The sequence below is a fragment of the Centropristis striata genome, chromosome 11, assembly GCF_030273125.1.
Source record: "Centropristis striata isolate RG_2023a ecotype Rhode Island chromosome 11, C.striata_1.0, whole genome shotgun sequence".
NCBI classification, from domain to species: Eukaryota; Metazoa; Chordata; class Actinopteri; order Perciformes; family Serranidae; genus Centropristis; species Centropristis striata.
Window position 1 is genome coordinate 36845426 of NC_081527.1, and position 9274 is coordinate 36854699.

Below are 9274 nucleotides of genomic sequence, written 5' to 3' on the forward strand. Positions count from 1 at the left end.
AAAAAAAAACGACACAGCTGTAATGTTAAACTGAAGGAGAAGCCTGCTCGCGTGACAACAGATCATCTCCCCTATGTGAGGAGAGAAACCACAGCAACAGCTGTGAGTCCCTCAATGTGTGTGTGTGTGTGTGTGTGTGTGTGTGTGTGTGTGTGACTGTGCCGAGTGAAATCTGTGTTCAATACAAAAATAAATCATTTAAAAGCGCGTGTCAAGCTTGTTTGTGACAGCCTCAAAGCCAAACCCAGCATGAGGTCTCAAATTTCCATAATTAAAGACGACTCAGACACATTTCCACACATGATACTCTACTGGTTCATTTCAAAACCATTTCTCATATGTGATTAAATTGCGCCAAAACTGTCAAATATAAAACACGCTGTGACTGTTTTTAGACTAAACAAATATGGATCCAGACAAACCTGATGAGACTGAATGTCTAACGAAGCAATCTTTGGGTTTAGATTGAAATCTAAAGAGTATATGGTCTTTAATGTGGAAGTGAAAAAAAGTTTTTAACAGCTGATTTGGCATGGATATGATTTAATAGGTAAGATCTGAGCATTTCTGGTGTTTTGAAATCCTTTTGTGAGGTTTTCCGAGTCAGCCGGGATGAGAGATGAGATAAACAAAATACAGTCTGAGGCAATTTGAGGCTCTTTAATTGGTTCCAGTGTGCAAAGTAAGCCTCACAAAACTCAGAGAAAGGTTACGGCTGTGCTCTCTGACCCGACTGGATCTGTATGCCAGAAGTTTTGTCTTCTTTGCTCTGTTAGTTCGGTGACTTTTGTCTGTTGTACTTGATTGTTTTAATGCTAATATCTTGGGATTAAAGCTCATACTCATGCACTGCAAAAAAAGAAAAGTTGGGTGAACTCAAAATTTCAAGGCAACAAACTTCGATAACATTTTAAGTTGGACAATTAAACTAAATATTTTAAGTTTTGTTTTTGAGTTTGCTCAACTCTGAATTTCTCTGGCACGATTGTAACACCGCTATGAAATGTTAGCTAATGTTGTAGCCACAATTTTGAGTTAGCATTGATACGCTAATGGCTACTCTTAACAAGCAGCGCCGCTAGCATCAGTTAGCCGCTAGCATCAGTTAGCCGCTAGCTTTCGCTGATAACCGAATTTCACAACAAAGAAATAAGAGTTAGCTTGCTGCTAAAATAAAATAAATACAAAAGGAAAATTCTCCTCCTTGACACTGATCTTCCACCCACTCTACATTTGAAGCATTGAACATTCATCCCCCTGTAGACTTTAAAAATAGCTGTGAACCATTTGTTTAGTTTGCTTTCATGAAAAACTGCTGCTGCGAGGTTGGATTCATGCATATTGTACACAAGGGATTGCAAAGATGACAAAAGCCTTTAAAGAATGAAAAAGAAACAAAACAGCTCTTGCACAATAATCCACTCCTGCACTGTTCATTCATATGCTTATTGTAGTAAATACACCAAATATGGAGTTCCAGTGGAGCAGCATTGACGCAGTATAAACCACTATTGTCTTGATGGAACAAAAGCAGAATAAATACAAAAAATACAAGTTGGCTTTTTTGCAGTGTAGCTGTAACAAGCAGCGCCGCTAGCATCAGTTAGCCGCTAGCATCAGTTAGCCGCTTGCTTTTGCTAATGACCGAATTTCACAACAAAGAAATAAGAGTTATCAGAACTATTGTCCCTTGTTGTGAACCCCAACTTAAAGATATAAGTAACAAGTTTTACCAACTTAAATCACTGTTTTAGGCCAAAAAATACAAGTTGGCTTTTTTTGCAGTGTGGTTGAGCTCTTGGTTCTGACTGAAATGGAAAAGAATGGTGTGAAAACAGAGTGTGCACACGATCTCTAGGTTCATCCCTCCCTGCAAGCAAAAGCCAAGCTTAGCACAAAATAAACTGAGGAGTGATGAGACCAGATTTTTCACCTCAGGAGAAAGTGGATGCCAGAGTGAGGGATGGGGCTGATGAAATACTATTTGAAGTTTCACACAAGCAGCAGTGGAAGCAGCAAGTGATTAAGTGTTTATATAGACATTAGCATCCTGTTTATGATTGGGATTTTGAAGTATCCCATTTATGTTTGAGTATTTATAAATCCTGATGGGAGAAACCTGGTTTAATGGCCTGGAACCCATGCAGACAAATCTGCTGAGCTCATTTCTATTTCCTCTGGTGGATAAATCATTCTGACTGATTTCTGCATACAAACAAAACTCAAACTGTCAAACTCAACATGATCTCCAACCTAAACTACAGAATAGGTCCTTTGTCAATACCACCCATAACTATATGACCCATAGGAGCGTTCTAAAAATAGCACACGTCATTATGTATATACATATGGTACACGGTTGTAAATAATGTAAAAAATTGTTGAGTATCAGGGGAGAGGCCTAGATAAGTATTTTATACTTCAAGCTACTCCCTTTTTTTTTCGAACCAAAATGATATAAGGAAATGCATATTGAATATTAAGTTAACTGATTCTTATTTCTATCTTATTACTTAGACGGGGCAGATGCATGTATATGTATAGGGTTATATATACTGTATGTGTGTAAATGTTTATATGTTTATGTACATCTGTTTAATGGTGTCAATGTGAGTATGTGTATGAATATGTATATGCATCTAGCCTACGCTGTTGTAGTTTATGTTGTTTTTAGTTTTTTTTTCGGTTCGAAAAGAAGAATTAATTTTAAAAAATAAATAAAATAATAATAATAATAAAAAATGCTGCAATTTCACTGAATTTAGGCTACAAAACCACTAATGTAGGTTTAGGGCAAAAGCTTCCTGGTAAGAAGTTATGAAAGACAGTTTAAACAGTAAAGAAATGTATATAATTGTTTTTTTTTACAGTTTATTACATGTAATTTTGTGGTACTCGTCTGACAAACTTTGCTGGCAGAGCTTTTTTTTTTTTTTTTTTTTACTTTTTTAGGCTGCAGAGTTTGTCATTCTTCATAGTAACTCACCTGACTTCCTCCTTTGCTCTTGTCCAGTGATGCTGATATGTTTTCTGATATATATGCATCGTCCCTAAGAAAAGCAATGGGTCCCCAATACAATTTGTATTTCTTGGTTGGTATAGTATGATGTGATTATATTTATATTATATTATATTTAATGGACATATGAATGAATGTTCAAAACTACCTGGAAATAAACAAATGGAATTCCAAATCTTAAAAGTTTATTAGAAAACAACTGTCACGTCAGCATGGCATACAAAATGAGTGGACAAAAAACCATCAGTGATGTTTAAATGTTGTTTTGTTATTTTGAGGGGAGACCAGTCTTGTCAAAATAAGCAGTGCTGATAAAATATGAAAAAGATTTGTCTGATTTTGTCTCTTTTGACAGTTGCACTGCTGTCTGTTTAAAATAAATGGAAAAAAAAGGCATCCTTTTGCATTTGGGTTTTTTCTCAGTGCACCAAACTTACTTAACCTGATTCCTAAATGGGGGTATGAATGGAATTGCAGAAAAATAAACAATAATCCACAATTAACCCCAATGCACATACTGCACATAGGTTGTTGACAGCAGCACAAGAGCGTAAATTAGCAGGCAGACAGACGCCATGACATCACCCATAAACAGATCAGCGGGAACGCCATAAAACTAAAACAGAAACAGACAGCAGGATCAGCAACCTCGTAACTTACTGGTATCACCAAGAACACGAACGCTGACAGACATCAGTTCATGATGTGCACAAACAGGAAACACTAGTGAAGCCGGTGAAGTGAGTCAGGGGTCTCTATAGCAGCTATTCTCAACCTTGGGGTCTGGACCCCAGTTGGGGTCGCGAGATGATTTCTGGGGGTCGCCAAATCATTTTGGGAGTCAGCTCTGTCTCCACTGTGTTAAAGTGTTCCTGTGTTTTAGACTTTTTGGTAAATTTGTTTCCTTTTTTTGGTCATTTAGTGTCTTTTTTTGGCCATTTAGTGCCTTTTTTGGTCATTATGTGTCTTTTTTTTGTCATTTTGTGTCTTTTTTTGTCATTTTGTGTCTTTTTTTAGTCATTTTGTGTCTTTTTTTGGTCATTTTGTGTCTTTTATTGGTCATTTTGTGTCTTTTTTGGTCATTTTGTGTCTTTTTTTTGTCATTTTGTGTCTTTTTTTGGTCATTTTGTGTCTTTTTTGGTCATTTTGTGTCTTTTTCGGTCATTTTGTGTCTTTTTTCGGTCATTTTGTGTCCTTTTTGATCATTTTGTGTCTTTTTTTGTCATTTTGTGTCTTTTTTTTGGTCATTTTGTGTCTTTTTTGGTCATTTTGTGTCTTTTTTTAGTCATTTTGTGTCTTTTTTTGGTCAATTTGTGTCTTTTTTTAGTCATTTTGTGTCTTTTTTGAGTGATCTGAACTGTGCATGTGAGATTGTGTTCAGTGAGCGGGGGTCGCGGACAACATGCATGTTAAATTTGGGGTCGCGACTCAAAAAGGTTGAGAACTACTGCTCTATAGGAACCATTTTGGAAGAAGTGCTGTTGTGTGAAACATCGTCCAACAGCAGGGGATGGAAACATGCATATGAAGCTTTATGTGTATGTTGGAGGTTTTGAAAGTGTGTTTATGGCCCTCGACTGATATTTATTACTCATAAATACACATTACTAGTTCTTCAGTTCCTTTTATAATTTAGGTTTTGTGTTTTAAAGTCAACCAGCTCTATTAGTGTTGCATTAGCTCGAAGTGAAAAGCTTCTCCTGACATCTTTACCTCCCGGGAACGAATCGTCTGACAAGCAGAGTATTTTTGATGACCACATTAAAAGCAGAAAAATGCTAAATATTTCCATCAACCACTTGAGCCTAACAGGAGAGTGTGTATGTACAGACAGAGTTAATGGGCTGTCCTTGAAAAACGCAGACACTACACAAGTGTGTCGTCTATAATGGAAGTATTTTTCATGTTTCACTTTCAGGAAAGAAAATGTTTAAAAAGATGTGCTGTTTGGGGTGAACTGTCTCAACAAATATTCCATATCCTCAAAAAGTCTTACCAAAACAGGTGTTTGAAAAGGGAAGCTGTCTTATATTTGAGCTAAAAAGGAACATGGAGTGCAGTGAGTGGATGTTGTCGGGTTATCAGCAGCTTGCACACACTGCAAAAAAAGAAAAGTTGGGTGAACTCAAAATTTCAAGGCAACAAACTTCAATAAAATTTTAAGTTGGACAATTAAACTAAATATTTGAAGTTTTGTTTTTGAGTTTGCTCAACTCTGAATTCAGATTTTTGTCAACTCAACTGTAAGTTGTACTAACCTATAATTTTACATTGTAATAACTTTTAATCCTTACTTCTGCTAACTTCTGCAATGTGCTGAATTGGCACGATTGTAACGCCGCTATGAAATGTCAGCTAATGTTGTGACCACAATTCTGAGTTAGCATTGATACGCTAATGGCTACTCTTGTAGCTGTAACAAGCAGCGCCGCTAGCATCAGTTAGCCGCTAGCATCAGTTAGCCGCTAGCTTTCGCTAGTACTGTTATTTAATTCATTTTGACTGTAAAAGCTGCTGTGTATTTTTACAGTTTATTGCATGTAATTTGTGTTTATTCTCTGTAATTTGACAGTACATGTCTGGAAACTTTGCTGCCAGACCTTTTATCGGTTCTTTGTCTTTTTTACAGTGTAAGCGGAGTTTGTCGCTCTTTATAGTAAGCCACCTGACTTCCTCCTTTACACTAGTTATGAATACTAGTTGTCGCCTTACAACGAATGTAAATATGGGTCACAATAAGCTGTTTGCTTTAGATGATGGTCTGTGTTAGCAGTAAGGTCTCTAGCTCACAATCATACACCAACTAGTTCTGCGAGTACGCCACCAAGCTTTTAGCTCATCTGGTTTACGAGGTCTTAGAGATTTAACCTCACAGTTCCAATCTCTTTGTGACCGGAGACAAGAACTGTGATTCCTGGTTCCAGCCAAGTAGTAACAATTGAGCTGGTAATAAAACACGCTCCTCCACTAATCCATCAATCTATTTCTGTAGCAGTGACACCAGTCCCCTCTGTGTTTCTGTTGTGGGGTCACTTCCCCAGGCGAGAACAATCCCACCACGTCACGTGACTCTGTGCTCGATGAAGGAATAATGACTCTGAGGGAGGAAGAATTCCCTGTGGAGAGGATTCATTTCAGCTCCCTCGTCTCACCTGGAGCCTCTGGCTAAACGTGAGGGCCACAACAATTATCGATCTGTAAATCAAGACATACACTGCAAAAAAGCCAACTTGTATTTTTTGGCCTAAAACAGTAATTTAATTTGGTAAAACTTGGAAATATAAATTACTGACATTTAGGGCAATAATGTAAGTTAGCACAACAAAGGAAGCCAGTTGTCTGCTCAAAAACAAGTTGGTGAGTTGTTGTTACTTATATCTTTAAGTTGGGGTTCACAACAAGGGACAATAGTTCTGATAACTCTTATTTCTTTGTTGGGAAATTCGGTCATTAGCGAAAGCTAGCGGCTAACTGATGCTAGCGGCTAACTGATGCTAGCGGCTAACTGATGCTAGCAGCTAACTGATGCCAGCGGCTAACTGATGCTAGCGGCGCTGCTTGTTACAGCTACAAGAGTAGCCATTAGCGTATCAATGCTAACTCAAAATTGTGGTCACAACATTAGCTGACCTTTCATAGCGGCGTTACAATCGTGGCAGAGAAATTCAGAGTTGAGCAAACTCAAACACAAAACTTAAAATATTTAGTTTAATCGTCCAACTTAAAATTTTACTGAAGTTTGTTGCCTTGAAATTTTGAGTTCACCCAACTTTTCTTTTTTTGCAGTGTAGCTGCTGGGGTTCATAACTCTAATAACCCCGTGTTCTGACCAAGGTTATTATAGTTAACGAAAACTAACAAAATAACGAAAACTAAAATTGAAAAAACATTTTTGTTAACTGAAATAAAAATGAAAACAAGAGTTTTTAAAAAAACGATAACTAACTGAAACTGTATTGTATGGTTACAAAACTAACTAAAACTAACTAAAATTATAGTGAAAATGTCCTTAGTTTTCGTCTTTGTCAACTTTTTTCATACATTATTCAGTGTTTCTATTTCAACATGCAACACATGGTGAATATGTTTACTGAGACTGGGATGTTTACACTCCAACCAAAATACAAAACACCCAGAACTGTAAGAGTTAATAACCTTATTGAGGCTGAGATGATAAACCAAAGGAAATAAAGGCACATACCCATTACAAAAAAAATAAAACTAACACTAAAACTAATAAAAACTAAACTAAAACTAAGCATTTAAAAAAAATAAAAACTAAACTAAAACCAGCAAACTCACTCTGAAAACTAACTGAATTTGAAAACAAAAATTCACAACGAAATTAAAACTAAAACTAATGAAAATCCCAAACTATTATAACCTTGGTTCTGACATAATGGTCAAACTGTAAAAAAATAATCTGTTAAATTTACGGTAAATTACCGGCAGCTGTGGTTGCCAGAACTTCACCGTAAAAAATACAGTGAGGGGGTTTTCTACTGTAAATTTAAATATCAGCAAAAACTAATTTAGACTGAATATTCTCATTATTTTTAAGGTAATTGTGTCATTCATTCACACATCATGGCAAATCTCCATTAACTTTACATGAAATTTTATATTTGTTATATATAAAACTGTGCGTTTCCTACAGTTCATGACAGTAAAAGTAAAAATTGTACTATTCCTTGATTTACGGTAATTAAAAGTGTCTACTACGGTGATACACAATTTTTAAATTTTACGCCCCATTCCTGATGCAATTTGACAGTGTTTTACTGTAATTTCTACAAACATTTTTTACAGTGCACATTACTGCTGCTAACACACTCAGAGGACGAGTTCCTGGGATTTATGCCCTTTTAGTGGCCCTGAAACTCACTCTAACAAGAAGTTGTTTCCTGTTTTCTATGTTGTACTCACTGACAAGTGTATTTTGGACTGGGAGACTGTCTGGCTGATATTACTGTGGGATGTCTCTTGTTTGCGGATGGTGCAGTGCGTCTGGCATCATTACAGAGTGTCACCAGTAGTGTGTGCTGAAGCAGTTTGCAGCTCAGCGGGACACATTCGTGATGAGATCATTACATCCCAGTCTGAAAACATTGTTTTCCCTCAAAGCTGGGGCTCCTATGATGAGCTGGAGCTTTGCTGCTTTAAGAATTTCCCATATATTCATAGTGAGAGTGAGAGGGATCCAACATTACTATGAAATAATAATAATAATAATAATGGGCTCCGGAAGCCAAAAATAATTTCCTATTTATATGCACCAATGTATGGTGTAATGTAATGCAGTAAGACTCTTTGGTATTCTGTAATGTTTATTCCCCTGTAGACTAACTTCTCTTTTAATGTTATCCCTGCTGAGTTAACACACATGTCCCCCATTCTTTTGTGTCTTATGCATGTTGCATGTATTCAGGCCAATGATAAGTGAATAGGTCCATTCATAAACTTGGACTTATACACTACCGGTCAAAAGTTTTAGAACACCCCAATTTTTCCAGTTTTTTATTGAAATTCAAGCAGTTCAAGTCAAATGAACAGCTTGAAAGGGTCCAAAGGTAAGTGGTGAACTGCCAGAGGTAAATAAAAAAAGGTAAGCTTAACCAAAACTGGAAAATAATGTACATTTCAGAATTATACAAGTAGGCCTTTTTCAGGGAACAAGAAATGGGTTAACAACTTAACTCTATGGAGTCTTGGGCTATTTTGTCCATTTTTGAATTCTTTTCATGTCTTTGTAAGTCATTTTGTGTCTTTTTTTGGTCATTTTGTGTCTTTTTTTAGTCATTTTGTGTCTTTTTTTGGTCATTTTGTGTCTTTTTTTAGTCATTTTGTGTCTTTTTTTGTCATTTTGTGTCTTTTTTTAGTCCTTTAGTCCAACATAAAATGTGATTTTGAATCCTTTTTTTACTTTCAAAACACTATCATGCTCAATAAAGAATTATAAATGTTGCAAATGTGCATTCATTTCAGAGTACACTGAGACATTAAACTGCATAATTTTCAATTACATTCTGGAAAAGTTGGTGTGTTCTAAAACTTTTGACCGGTAGTGTATATAATGGGTGGCCTTATATAGCAAGGTGAGCACAATATGGTGCGCCAAATGCATACAAAAAGTTAACAACAACAACAGGCACGGACAAACAATTAGGCCTACAATCCAAATCACAATCCCCACAGAAAGCATGTGGATTTAGAAAATGCTGCAGATGTGAACACAGTCGACTGTAGCTCTGCTTA